Below are 15,450 nucleotides of genomic sequence, written 5' to 3' on the forward strand. Positions count from 1 at the left end.
AATGTTTACTCTCCAAAAAATTCTAAGTGGATTGAGAGTTAAATACTTAAAAGTAAAAATAAATACACTAAACCACGTATGTGAACAGACTAGCACTAGGGGAAATCACTTTTTGACTATTGATGGAATAGAAATGAAAAAAAGATGGACAGTTTCATTACTTAGATAGTTTTAGCTTTGATGGCAGGAAGACCAATTAAAGCTGAGATTTAAAAATTCAGAAGAACAGAGACAATATTTGCACATAAACACAGAAGTTTAGTAACTAAAAAGTATGAAGAGTTCATATAAGTGGGGTAAAATACCAGCTGCCCATTATACAAGTGATTAAAAGACAGTTCATACAAGAAGAAACATGAATTTAACCATGATTTTTTAAATATTCAGTCAACCTTGTTGGTAAAATAACTGCAAATTAAACCTACTTTGAAGTTGCATTTTGTACCTGAAAAAGAATAAGAAACGCTTTTGGGAAGTGACAGACCCCCAACCTGCAAGGCTTCAGGAAAAGCAGATATGCTCATGCATTAATGATAGCAATGCAAATGGATCCAGTTTTTCTGAGGGGCAAAATGCTACTTTATTGAAAGAGTCATAAATATGCCTAACCCCTCACCAAGTGATAGAATTTATCCTGAGGAAATTATGTTTAATAAAAACCAAAAGTACACATATACAATGTTTATTTTATGATAATAAAATACTGGAAGAAAGTGAAGGCCCCAACAATACAGAAATATAGAGGTTAATTGTGGTATATCAAGATGATATACGCTAGTGACATACTAAAAATATGAAGATGATACAGGAAGTAGAGAATATTTGGTTAAATCTTGTTACATGAAAGGATGAATACCAAATTGTGCGCGCTTACCCATCGTAACTTTCGTATGACCATGAATATGTGTAGGTAAAGAAGGCAAAGGGACAGAATAGGGAATTTTCTAGTTGGGTTAGGATCAACAGACTTAATAGTGAATTATTCTGTAAGGTCGTTAAAACTAGATTTTTCTAAAATTTCAATTGTTATAATGAGAGAAAGATTTTCTTTGCAGGACATTTCCCTGGCTTATAGAAATACAGGTATTTGCCGCCTGCTTAACTACACAGATGGAAGGATGATGGTGTTCCGCTTAGTTACGTGAAACTTACTGAAGCTATGTTTCCATAGATAAACAGTCAGAGGTAAACGATGGTCAGAGTGGGTCACCCCACTCCAGGGGAATGTTCTATAGTGGAGAAAAAATAATTTCCCTCTACCCTTCTGAGTTCTCGGCTGAGACCCCTATAATATAAGATTAGCAAGAGAAAAGCAAGCAGAATTTTATTAACATGTATACATCGTGTATATACGTGGGAGATACCAAGGGAGAATGAATAAGTACCCCAGGTGGCTCAGAATTCAAATTTAAATATCATTAATAGGGAAAGGGGCTGGGGGAATGTAGGTCTCTTAGGAGAGAGTAAATGACTTATTTAGGAACGATGAATGGGCCCTTAGAAGAATCAATGGGAGGTATGATAGTTTGTGGCAAAGTTTTTCTGGGTATGGTGGTGATTTCTAGTCTCCTCTCCTGTGAAGTCAATCTTCCCTGGTTGATGAAACTCCTGGGAAAGGGATTTGTGACAACTGAGTCCCTCTTGGAGGATCTGCCTTTAGGTAGATAAGGGGAGTTCAGAGAAAGCGCTTCCCTGCATTTGCTGTTTTACAAATGTTCAAAATAATCAATACACCAAAGCAGCATGTCTTGGGAGTGGCGTGTCCTGAATTCCTACAGTTGTATTTTGGGGTGGCATATTCTGCTACCCTTCAGCTGCAAAAAAGAGTGTTAGCAAAAAAGAACGCTTTCTAGTTAGTGAGGAACTGCTAGGTCCTAGCCACTGCCAGAAAGTAATCTGAGAAGTGGAACTGCAGTGGATAGAATTGTGTCCCCCAAAAAAGATACGCTGAAGTCCTAACCAGCATATCTATGAATGTGACATCTGGACACAGGGTCTTTGCAGATGTAATCAAGCTAAGATGAATTCATATTGGATTACGGTAAGCCCTAACCTGATGACTGGAGTCCTAATTAGAAGATGGAGGCGGGGGGAGGGGGCGTTGGCTCAGGGCATTAAGCATCTGACTCTTGGTTTTGCCTCAGGTCATGATCTCATGGGTCGTGGGATTGAGCCCTACATCCAGGCCAGTATCGGGCTCTGCACTCAGCAGGGAGTCCGCTTGAGATTCTCTCCCTCTACCTCTACCCCCTCTTGTGCATGCTCTCTCTCTCTCTCTTGCTCTCTCTCTCAAATAAATAAATCTTAAAAAAAAAAGAAGAAGAAGAAGACAGGACGGTGGACACAGGCAGGCACTGGGCAAACATGATATGACCATGGAGGCAGAGATGGGTATGTTGCAGCTGCAAGCCAAGGAATGCCAAGGCCTGGGGGCAAACACCAGAAGCTAGGAGAGAGGCATGGGAAGGTTCTCCCTCCTTGGGGAGTTGGTTCCAGTAGGAACCAACCCTGCCGACAACTTGATTTCAGACTTCTGGCTTTTAGGACTGTGCGAGAATACATTTCTGTTGTTTTAAGCTTAGTCTGTGGTGCTTTGTTACAGCAGCCCTAAGAAATCAAGACAGGGACTAAATATGTATGGTCTGGTAGAAATACTAACTAAAACAAAAAACTGACTGCCGCTGACTCCTGGCTTCCAAGGCAGTGGTAAAATCCATGATTCATTGTTTGTAGGAAAGCACCTTATATGGAGCCCTACCCCTGTCATAGGAGTTGGTAAGCTCTGTCCTGCAAACCAGATCCAGCCCGCCGCCTGCAAGCTAAGAATGGTTTCTACAGTGTGGAAATAGGAACCAAAAAGCAGATTTCAAGGTGGACTTTCTCTAGAAAACTGTAGCCCTTTGGAAAGCAATACATTGGATGGGGTTCTGGACCTTCCTGCAGTGCACTGGATTGGGACTTGGGGTATTTTATTTGGTTATAAGTGAAGAATAATTCAAACAGAATAGAGAACTTGAGAACTGAGAGTAATGACTAGCACATAGTAAGCCCTCAGTAAAGTTGCTCCTGTAACTAGCTATCGTTTTCTGGAATACATATGGAAACATACCACTTGGCCCTGATGGAATACCTGCTGAGAAAGAAACAAAAGAAGCTCAGCTGCTTTTCAGCTCAAAAGGAAAAGGTGCGGGTGATGTGATAGTTTCAAAACACACCTGCAAGATCTCAAATACGCCTTGCATGAGGAGGTGGAGTCTAATTCTCCTCTCCTTGAGGATGGTCTGGGCTAGTGACTTGCTCCTAAGGAATAGAATGCTGGAGAAGTGACACTTCTGAGGGCTAAGTCATAAAGAATGATATGGCTTTGGTTTCCCTCTGTTTCTCTCTCTTTGCCTGCCCCCACCCTGTCTCGACATGCCTTAGTTGCTGAGCTTCCCTGGAGCCACCATGCTGGAGGGTCCATGTGGTGAGCCCACATACTGAGAAAGATGCCAGAGGAGCTCCAGCGTGGTCCAGCCCCGGTTGTTTTGAGTTGTCCCAGTCTAGCAACTAGACAGGTGTGAGGAAAATAGCCTTTGAGATGACGCCAGCCTCAGTCAGTCTGACTGCCAACACATGAGAGACTTTGACGTAGACTGCTAGGCCGAGCCCAGAATGTTGAGAGATAATAGTAGTAAGTGGTGGTTGTTGTTTCATACTGCTAAATTTTGGGGAGGGTTGTTAAGCAGCAAAAGATAACTGGAATAATGTACTCATCTCCTGCCTGTGCCAAGAATTTTTAAAAGTGAGGTTGACTGCCTCATATAAAAGGAGAGTAATTTATATTATATTGAGATTTCTTTCCTTTTTTAATTTTTTATTTTTTTTTAAGATTTTATTTATTTGAGAGAGAGTGAGAGGCAGAGGGAGAGGGAGAGGGAGAAGCAGGCTCTCTGTTCAGAGGGAGCCCAATGGGAGGCTCCACCCCAGGACCCTGGGATCATGACCTGAGCCAAAGGCAGGCGCTTAACCGGCTGAGCCACCCAGGCGCCTCCGGATTTATTTATTTCTTCCTTCCTTCCTTTTTCTTTCTCTTCTTTCTTTCTTTTTCTTTCTTTCTTTCTTTCTTTCTTTCTTTCTTTCTTTCTTTCTTTCTTTCTTTCTTTCTTTCTTTCTTTCTTTCTTTCTCTTTCTTTTTCTTTCCCTTCCTTCCTTCCTTCCTTTTTCTTTCTCTTCTTTCTTTCTTTCTTTTCTTTCTTTCTTTCTTTCTTTCTTTCTTTCTTTCTTTCTTTCTCTCTTTCTCTCTTTCTTTCTTTCTTTCTTTCTTTCTTTCTTTCTTTCTTTCTTTCTTTCTTTCTCTTTCTTTTTCTTTCCCTTCCTTCCTTCCTTCTTTTTTCTTTCTCTTCTTTCTTTCTCTTTCTTTCTTGTTTCTCTCTTTCTCTCTTTCCTCTTTCTTTCAAAAGAGGGAAAGCACATGGAGGGGGACAGATGGAGAGGGAGAGGGAGAAGGAGAGAATCTTAAGCAGGCTCCCCACTCAGGGTGGAGTCTGACACAGGGCTTGATCTCACAACCGTGGGATTAGGACCTGAGCCAAAATCAAGAGTCAGACACTTAACCAACTGAGCCACCCAGTCACCCCTATATTGAGATTTCCTTATGTTCAAGTCTTTATTTCACTGACAGATGATGGAATTTAGGGAAGAATTTGATATGTAAGATGGAGGTTTTATTTATTTTAATTCAGGCATATGACTAACTTATGGAAACAGAAAAAATTCACCAAACGTCTTTCACAGAGCAATGATTTCTAGAATGTAAGGGTTTTGAGATATCCACCTTATTATATGTAGAATAACTCACAAGATTGTACTTTCAGACTGATGATAGATATAACATCCAGATTCCTTGAATTTGAGACTACAAGGAGGAAGGACCCTGGGGAATTCTTCAGAAGGTGCTCTGGTTGGGCTGTGAAAGACACATGGGTAGAGCAGAAGGCCCTTGTTCCCAGTTGCTGATCTGCCTTCATTCGAGAGAATGAAAAGCTGCTTTAAAATTTCATACCCAATTATGTTACAGGTTGGCTTCTCTGGAGATCAGACTCTGATGTGAAATGTAATGTGCAGGATGTTTAGTAGGGAGTGCCCTTGGGGTCAGCACCCGTAGAAGGGAGAAGAGGAATGAAGTTTGGGAAAAGAGGTCAGGCTGCCATGTGGGCTTGACGTCAGCCTCAGTCAACTCTGAGGGGTGCTTGAGCACTAAAAGGGCCCATCAGAGTTGTCCCATGTTGGGCTGGAAGGGCTGAGACTCTGTGCTCCTACTGGACTCAGTCATTGGCTGGGGACTGCCCAAGGAAGGGCATGACCTTGGGCAATGTCGCTCTGCAGCCGATACAGTTCCTAATGGCTAAGAGCTGAAGGCTGCTGGCCCATGGCACTTCCAGCAGCTGAGTCTACAAGTCCCCCCTTATAGGGCACGCTCTGTGGTGCATCACTGTGACCACCACAAATTGCTTAGTGCTTCAAAACAGATGAAAACTTAGTCTTAGTGTGGATCATCCATTTTGTGTTCTAAGTATGACTTTGGACTACAAACACCAGGGTTCCAACCAGGGCGATGAGTTCAAGTGGAACTGACTGATCTTTGAGAAAAGGAGACTCAAGAAGATGACAAAGTCTTCCATGGAGTTTTAGGGAGGATTTTATGAACCTCTGAATTATTCTAAAGTTTTTGGCTATGTGGCCAAATTCTGGGCAAAGTTTGTATCAACTCAAGGCTATGAGTGTATTTTGGGGTCTGACTATGAACTGCATATCTATGACTTTTTATTTGGCTGAGTTTGGATCTGACATCTCTTACTGCTCACTGGACTTGAAAAAAATTTTAAGTAAAATTATTAAGGACACAGGATTTAATTTAAAAAAAAAGATTTGGATGTTGTATTGTCAAAAGCCACTTTTCCTGTATCTTGTGATTTAATTATAGAAAACCTGTAATCCCAGGTGATCATGTTATATTTCAAGTTACTACTCTGAAGAATATGGTTCAGTCCAATTGGTTTGACAGGAACATGCTCGTGTAGAAAAGAGCTATCCTGCTATCTGTAGAAAGACCTGATTGCAAGGGTGGCCCCTGGCTGGTCTCTGAACTTAGATTTGGGGAGCATTCCCCCCAATTCCTCACTGATAAGAGAATTGGCTCACAAAGTGCCTAACTGTTTGTACAAACAGGATGGCTTGTGTTGAACATTTGCTCTCCTTCAGGGTATTTGGAATTTTGGTGCGGGCTTGGCAGAGGCTGACTACATGACCAGCCTCCCCAAAAAACCTTCGGCACCGAGTCTCCAATGAGCTTCCTTAGTAGACAACATTTCATAGGCATTTTCACAATTCAGTTCCTGAGGAATTAAGCATATCCTGGGTGACCCCCCTGGGAGAAGACTCTTGGAAGCTCTAGGCTGGTTTCCTCTAACTTCTTCCCATACACCTTTCCCCTCTGCCAATTCTGCTTCATATCCTTTCTCGGTAATAAATCACAGCTGTGAGTATGACTGCATGCTGAATCTGGTGAGTCCTCCCAGAGAATTACTGCACCAATGGGGTGGTTTTGGGGGCTTCCAACACAATGTTATCGTACATTGTACTTAAATCATATTTCTGTCTGACAGTTTACACATGTAAATCGTAGTTCTCAATTATACTTTTTCCTTAATGAAAGCCAAAAATATACATATTTACTCACAAAATTAGGTGAATGAAGGTTCTGTGGTTAATACAGAAGACAAAGGATAGATTTTAAGGGCTAACTATGGAAATAACTATATCTACTATTAGCCATTTCCATAGAACTGATACAAATTGGGACCAAGAATCTCTAACCAAGAATTCCAGTATATTTTCTAAGGAGCCCCAGAAAGAAGCCTTCACCTCACCACTCCTCATCGCCCTTCCCTGCCCTCCACCCCAAACAAAGGGTGGGATGCAGCTCAAGCAATGTAACATTATAACATTAGATGCTTATATTTTTTTTTCTAAAGAGAGAGACTTCAAGTCAGTGTATAAACTTCTGTCTTAAGAAACTAGAAAAAAGGGCGCCTGGGTGGCTCAGATGGTTAAGCGTCTGCCTTTGGCTCAGGTCACGATCCCAGAGTCCTGGGATCGAGTCCCACATCGGGCTCCCTGCTCCTTGGGAGCCTGCTTCTCCCTCTGCCTCTCTGTCTCTCATGAATAAATAAATAAAATCTTAAAAAAAAAAAAAGAAAAAAAGAAACTAGAAAAAGAAGAGCAAATTAAACTCAAAACAAGTCAAAGAAAGGAAACAATAAAGAGAAAAGCATAAATCAATGCAATCAAAACCAGAAAACGAGTAGAGAAAAAAAATCAATAAATCTGAAAGGCAGTTTTAAAAAATATTAATAAATCAATAGACTTCTAACAGACTTCTTAGCAGACTAATTAAATATAAGAGCATAATGTGCTTGGGTGGCTCAGTCAGTTAAGCATCTGCCTTCAACTTGGGTCATAATCTCAGGGTCCTGGGATCGAGCCCCACATCTGGCTCCCTGCTCAACAGGGAGTCTGCTTATCCCTCTCCTTCTGCCTTCTCCCCCCTGCTCATACTCTGTCTCTGTCTCTCAAATAAATAAATAAATAAATAAGTAAATAAATAAATAAATACAATCTTAAAAAAAATAACAGTAGGGCACCTGGGCGGCTCAGTTGGTTAAGTGACTGCCTTTGGCTCAGGTCATGATCCCGGAATCCCAGGATCGAGTCCGCATCAGCTCCTTGCTCAGTGGGGAGTCTGTTTTTCCCTCTGACCCTACCCCCTCTCGTGCACTCTCTCTCTCAAATAAATAAATAAAATCTTTAAAAAAATAAATAACAGTATAATTCAAACTTATGAGTCAGGCACTATATAATGCTGTTTATATACTTATCTTTTTATCTTATATAATCCTGAAAACAACGTATCTTGGTAAGTAATGTTATACATATTTTTTAAAGATGAGAAAACAAAGATTTATAGATTTTGGTTAATTTGCCCGAGGTCACATAGATGATAAAATCCAGAATTAGTCTTGAACCCAAGTTGTCTGACCTAGACCTTCACCATCATATTATCCTAACTCCTAATACTCTGAAGAGGATACAGAGGTGTCCATCCTGATCCCCATTTCAGGAGCAGCTAATTTCCTCCTAGCTGCTAAGAATATCTGCTGTTGACAGGTCACAGCCTCATCCCTCACTGGAAATTGATCTGAGCCTATAGAGAATTGCCTCTCCCAGGACTGGATGATGCAGAGCTTCAAAGGAATGACTTCTTTCCCCGATTTGGGAAAACTACAAAACCTCTCTTAGTTCCAGCGTTCTTCATAGGATTGGTTGAGGCTTCAGTTGCAACTATATTGCAAGTCAGTTTCTCCCTGTGCCCAGATCTGCCTTCCCCAAATCTTTGCAGATGTATTCCCTTAGGATGCTCCTTAATAAACCTTTGCACTCAACCCCCTGAGTTTGCTTCTAGGGAACTAAATTAAATCTCACATTGTGGTTAGCTTTTCTTTTAAGATTTTATTTATTTATTTATTTACTTACTTACTTACTTGCTTATAGAGGGCATTTGTAGGAGGAGGGGCAGAGGGAGAGGGAGAGAGAAAGCATCCCAAGCAGACTCTGGGCTGAGTGAGGAGCCCTACCCGGGGCTGGATCCCACGACCCTGACATCATGACCTGACCCAAAATCAAGAGTCAGACGCTTAACTGACTGGGTGACTGAGCCACCCAGGTGCCCCGTGGTTAGCTTCTCTAAATAAAATTAAATAACAACAACTGTGCACATTAATACCATTATACATTATGGAAAATAATCATGTGTACTTACTTTCAAATTGTTCAGAAAAAAATGTCCTTTTACTACTCTAACAACTTTTCGGTAAGGGAAAAATTATTTCAAAATAAAAAACATCTTTAAGATGAAAGACATTTTCAGGCAAACAGAATGAGTAAGTTCACCATCCATAAGCTCTCGAAAAGAGTATTGCAAAGGCTAAGTGTCTACTTTAGGAAGAAGAAAATTGAATGAAAAAGAAAGGAGAGGGTTTCAAAGAAAATGAAATCATTAAACATGTTCTTAAATCTAAATAAATATTTAAATCTTTTAAAAAGATTAATTTAAGCTTTTAGGAATGCTTGGGTGGCTCAGTCAGTTAAGCATCTGCCTTCGGCTCAGGTCATGATCCCAGGGTCCTGGGATAGAGTCCTGAATCGGACTTTTTGCTCAGCGGGAAGGCTGCTTCTCCCTCTACCTGCCGCTCCCCCTGCTTGTGCTCTCTCTCTCTCTCTGACAAATAAATAAATAAAATCTTTAAAAAAATAAGTGTCTGTCACACTCAGCAAGGACTAACCGAATTAACATAGTCATAGCAATATCAGTATAAGACAAAATGGACTCTTAAGACAATGAGAATCAATAAAGGAGAAAGAGAAGCACACAATGAAGAAAAGGAACAATTCACTTGGATGATATGAAAATCTTGAACCTAAACAGCCTTAAATTAAGCAAAAGCAAAAGAAGATAAGCAAAAAGTGGCAAAATTACAAGGAGAAATGAACAAATCATCCACCACATATGAGAGACCCTCACTACCTCAGCTTTGTTACTAAGATCACAAAAATATGCGATGTTTAGCTCGGCCTGGGGGTAGAACGGGACTCAGATGTAGGAGACAGAAATATTCTCTGCCAAGAGGAAGCTATAGGTGGGAGAGATGACGAAGGGCAAGGCCAGTGAGGGATAGCACTGTGGGCTGTCGGCAGCCAGTATCGCCAGCAGCTGGAGAATGGGTTTATGACCCTGAAGAAAGCATCTCAGTGGAACGTCCCTATGCAGGTATAGCATCATGTCGTTAGCCTGGGTTTGTATCCCAGCTCCACCACTTCCTAGCTGTGAACTTGGGGCAAATATTTAACCTTTCTATGCCTCGGTTTCCTCATAGTAAAATGGAGTTGATCTTAATTTTCTTAAAGTTTGTTGTATTAATTATTACACTTTATTTTTTTACTACATTTGTCATTGTTTTGTGATTTCAGTTATTGCTTTTATTTCTTCCAGAGGCGATTTCTCAAAAGTAATGAGTAGATTAATGAATTCTTGTGTTGGTGACTAATTGGCTGTAGGAATGAAGGGAAGCAATCAGCTTTAAAATCTATCTGACTTGGGGACTATCAGCATAACAATTGTACTAAGGTGTGTTTGGGACTGGGCTGGGGGTACTGAAGGTGGAAGAGTATCCTGATGCTCTATTCTGTAATACTACCTCTGTTGGGAGGAAAGTATAGTCTCGTGCTGGAAGAAGCTCATACTGGCTCGCCGGAATTGATGGCTAAATTTTCAGAAGCTTGTGAGCAGTTATTAACCACCATTATTTAGAATTACAGTTGACTCTTGAACAATGCAGGGGTTAGGGGCGGCAACCACTCTGTCAAAAATCCACATATAACTTACAACTCCCAAGAACTTAACTAATAGCCCACTTACAGGTAACGTAAACTGTTGATTAATGTACATTTTGTATATTAGCTGTATTATATGCTATATTCTTACCATAAAGTAAGCTAGAGAGGAGAAAATGTTATTAAGAAAATCATAAGAGAAAGTACCTTTACAATACTGTATTGTATCAAAAACATCCGTGAATAAGTAGACCCACACAGTTCAAACCCGCGTTGTTCAAGGGTCAACTTTAAAAATAGATCATATTTTTTAAAATAATAAATACTGAAAAGTCATCACTTCCTAATTATTTTACTACATTTTATTATTGTCTATACTCGAGTTCTTTCTGTCTACTGTATCCCTATGGTAAAATATTATATAATGGTGTGCTACTGTTCATCTCTGCTCAACTCCGCATTCAGAGCTATCACATTGGGAACTCAAGTCAGCCATAGTGGGGATATTTACACCATGGAATTGGCAAACACTACAAATCAGGACTTGATTTATTGCTTTGTTAATTGTCTAGACTTCAGAAACCAGTGGGGAATATGTTAATAAGGTAGATTAAATTTAAACGTGTGTCATGTCTGCAGCCATTACATTTTAAAGAACACAAATGAAGAAGTATTCTTCCAGCATTTGAAAACTATTCTCCAATTCAGCAAAGAAGGAGCTCATGTCAATGACAATCAGAGGAGTTCTGACATATGTCTTCATTGTTTCATTTTCATCCCACTTAATGTAAACAGAAGCATCAACCAACATTTATGTAAGAATTATACTCATTGATGATTGCAACCATAGTTTGGCTACACATATAAGAGTTGGACAAAAATCATTGAAGTATTCTGTGAGGATCAATTGGTTATTTGAAATTTACAATAAGGAGTATTGTATATTTTATTATTTGCAAATTATGTGCTATACAACCTCTATATCCTGAAAATGTATAATAAACAAAAACATATATACAAACTTTTTTTCTCCAGAGAGCTGATTGCTCAATATTTAACAGCACATCACTGGTGGAGATCATGTGTGGTATGATATGGGAGTAAAATATTGTATGCTTTTCTTTGTAAATATGAACTAGATTGTACTCTCTCTGAGAGTTAATGCCTATCTTGAGGCATATGCATGTGTGTCTGATTCAGTGGCCAGGAAGGATTGTTATTTTGTTTTACTCTTTACCTCACCCAAACTTGGAAAGATCTAGACTACTCTGGACCCCTGCAGAATCCTCCCTTCACTTCCCACCCAGTGATAGTATTAGTGAGCCTAAATGACTCCTGTTTGGGAAAATGGGCCATGAAGGATTACTATGCTGGCAGAGGAGTGAAGGTTTTAGAGACTTACCCCTTGGAAGCTTGAAGAACATGCAGCTCCTGAAAGGGACCTGAACACAGGGAGGAAGGCCAGAAACTGGGTATGTCCATCAGGTGTCTCCCCCTGAGGACTGAACCTGGAGTGGTAGCAGAGTGTTACCACTGAGGGTGGCTTGCCTCACTTCTGAAATCACATCCTATTTTAGGATGTGATTGGGCTCCTGACTGGGCCAGGAGCTTCCAGAGCAAAGTGTGGTGGAGAGGTGGGCATGAGGTCCTCACAACTCACTGATTCCAGACAGATGGGAAAGCTACCCTTTTCCCAAAAAACACTTCAAATGGGAGAAATGCTGGTTTGTAGAGAAGTTGAAAGGAGCCTGATACTGGGTTATAGAAGTTTGTAGAGAAGCTGAAGGGAGACATTTAGATGAAGTAGAGAAAGGGAAGTTCAGTCCAAAAATGTGATTGTGGGTTGTTACATCAAGATCAGCTGTGGTTGTGTGGCGGTGTTGCCCAAGAAAAGAGGCAGGACAGAATGAAAACAAAAGCAGTTATTGGGGTCTTAGAATTTCAAATTCCAGGTACACAGATTTGGGCACCAACCCAAATATTGTCTCCCTAGGGAACAAAGCTCTGGGGTTTTTAAAGACAAAAGTGAAGGGTTGTGTATGTTGTTTACAAAGAATTTTGATTGGTGTTGGCAGCAGAAAACTAATCTTGGTTAAACCTAACTGGTTGCTAAGGTCATCTCTGAGCAGAAGTCAGTTATGTAGGAACTTGTAGGTGTTTATGCAGAGTCCTTGGAGCGTTTGCTGTATGGCTTAGTTCAGAAGTTCGTGGTTCCACCTAGCGAGGATGTGCATAAGGCCCACCTCCTTAATGGCCTCCCAGCTCTATTTAAAACCCCTGACATAAATGACTCCATTTCCTCTCACCTTTCACAGGTGGACTTGGCCACTTCCCAGGCCCTGAGAGGACATTTGCTTCATTGGAAGGAAATGCGCTTCAGGAGGTAGACACCCGTTGGAGATGAGAATTGAGAGAGAATAAGCACGCAGTGGGAGGGGGTAGGGTACAAAGTGAATAGGGACAAACCCATTTAGGAGAGAAGACAAGTACTCAAGTACTTCAGGGGCTGATGATGAGTAGCAATTTGCTTTTTCTAGAACTTTCTTTGTTTGGTTTTTAAGACCTGCCATCCTGATCCTCTGATAACTCCTTCCCAGTCCACCCAGGGTTGAAGAACAGGCTTTGAGTCTGAGCAGCTCTCGGACATTGCCGATAATTAAGTAAATTCTTGAAAGAAATACAGAAATGGCCAGATAAAACTTCCACTATAAATAAATGATTTCCAATTCCCTCTATTTCTTGGAAAATGATAATGTGAGGAAAAAGATAAACTGCTCAGTTCTGGAATCCCAAACTCTGGGGAAAGGAGGGGGTTGATATTAGTTGTAGCTTGGGGTGAGACACCCTGGGGCAAAGGGTCACCACTGTGTGGCTGAGAGCTGTGGCTGGCCCTTCCGTGTCCTCCCCGCCTCCCCTGACGGCGTGCAGGGTGGTTGGGACTGGATGATGCGCGCCACCTGCAGGCAGAAAGCTGGCGTCAGGGAGAAATACCCGAGTATTGTTCAGCCTGTTGCTGAGCAGGAATAAAAGTCCAGGCAGTAACCTCTCTTTGGCCCAGCTTTGGGTCTCTTAGAAGACGACATGGAAGGTCCAGTCCTGCAGGGGCAAGCAGCTCTAATTTAGGCTGTGTCTGAGACCTTACCACCTCCTTCACAGAGCAAACAGAAGCCGCCGTGGAGAAGTCCCACGGCTCCCCATCAGCGGTCATTCAGAATCACCTACTTCTGTTCTCCATCTCCGCCTCGCTTCTGGTGCAGTGGGAAAAGTGTTCCCTCCCACCTACTACTGCCTCCAGAATGCCCTCCCACCTCCTCCTACAACCTGTATCTTCCACCTGCCCTTCACTTTGTTCCACCAGTACTGAAGCATGCCTCAGACTCTTGCATCTTAAAAAATATTTTAAAAGCCAGAAAACAGAAATAACAGCTCCCCAATCCTATCACCCCATACACTGCTGCCTAACTCCTTCTGCCCTTTCACAGTCACACTTCTGGGAAGAGCTGACTATGCTTGGCTGCCTTCGCTTCCTTGCCTTCCTTTCAGACCTGCATCCACTGCCAGGTCCCTCTCCTCTCTCCTCACTGGAGACAGTGTTTGCGGCGGCCCGCAGTCCAAGGGACCTTGTCTTACATGATATATTGGCAGTGTTTGAATGAAAACCACTCCTTCCCACTTGAAACACTCTTGTATTACAGGTCAAAGACACATACATTCTAGCCTTTTCTCTGGCCGCACCGCGGTGCTCCTGTCTGGTGGATGCCACTGTTACCTGGCCAGCCCCTCCAACCGTCCATGGATAACCATGGAGTCGTACTTGAGCATCTTTGCTCCCTGTCCACATCTTTCAGCAGGTCCTGCTGCTCTGCCTTCGATACCGACTTGGAATCTTACTCGTTCTCAGAAGGTCCTCCTCTGCCGGCACCCTGGTCTCAGCCACTCACTTGGGACGCTACGGTAGCCACGTGGCTGACCTCCCTGCCTTTACTCTAGCTACTGCACCGCAGTCGGAGTGGTTCCGTATCAGTCAGTTACATTATGGAACCCTCCCCACCTCGTCTCGGCCCTCCAAGATTTTCCTCTGGGTAAGTTAATAAAGGGAAATCTCACTAAAATGGAGCCGGGAGGCCAGAAGGGAGAGCTCTCATGGCATACCCCTCCACGTCATTCACAGGAAAAATTGACAATTATCGACCCCCACAGAAGAATCCTCAGTAGGAGAGCTCACCAGTAACAAGCCCCAAGAGGAACTCGCTTACCCTAACTCAGCCAATGAGAAACTGCCGTCACCCTGAACTCTTGCTTTTCCCCAATAGACTTGCCTTCAAAACCCCTCCCAACTTCCTCCTTCTTGTCCTCAACTTTGTTGGACTAGCTGATAATTTTTGCGGTAGTTTGCTCGTCCGAAATTGCAATTCTCTGTTATTCCCAAAGAAACCCATTTTGCTGGTAAAATAACGGACTTTTACTTTTAGCGTCAACATCCCCATCATCTTTAGGCCTCAGGTTACGTGTCACCTCCCCATAAATTCTCCCTGAGCTCCCACACCTGGGCTAGGAGGCCCTGCTAATTTGTTCCAGGAACACCTGTATATTCCCTCCAAGAGCACTTACTCCACCGCGTCCCCACAGCTTTGTGAGCTCAATGAGGGCAGGAACTGTGTTTGCTGAATCCATCCCAGGTGCATGGCACCTAGTGTATATTCCATAAAAAACTGGGAATGTACCACCCCCCTTCCTATATTTCTGGACATATAATATTAACAGATCAGGGAACAAAATGCAAAAGAAAAAAAAAGCCAGATACAATTCTGATCATTGTTTGGGGCTTATTTGGGGACTTCTTTGTACATTGTAAAGAATCACAGTTTGCCAAGCCATTTTATTTTCTTGTAAAACGTTGCCCTGCAGCAAAAATGAAGTTGTCTTTGTGTTTGTGCGTGGTCAAAGATGTGACTTGAAGGGGCGAGTGGCACACAGTGCCCGAGCTTAGGGACCCAAGTGCACAAAGGGCGCAGGACC

Source organism: Eumetopias jubatus, unplaced genomic scaffold, assembly GCF_037043125.1.
Source record: "Eumetopias jubatus isolate StellerSeaLion01/CBP00866 unplaced genomic scaffold, mEumJub1_p1.0 scaffold_1, whole genome shotgun sequence".
NCBI lineage: Eukaryota > Metazoa > Chordata > Mammalia > Carnivora > Otariidae > Eumetopias > Eumetopias jubatus.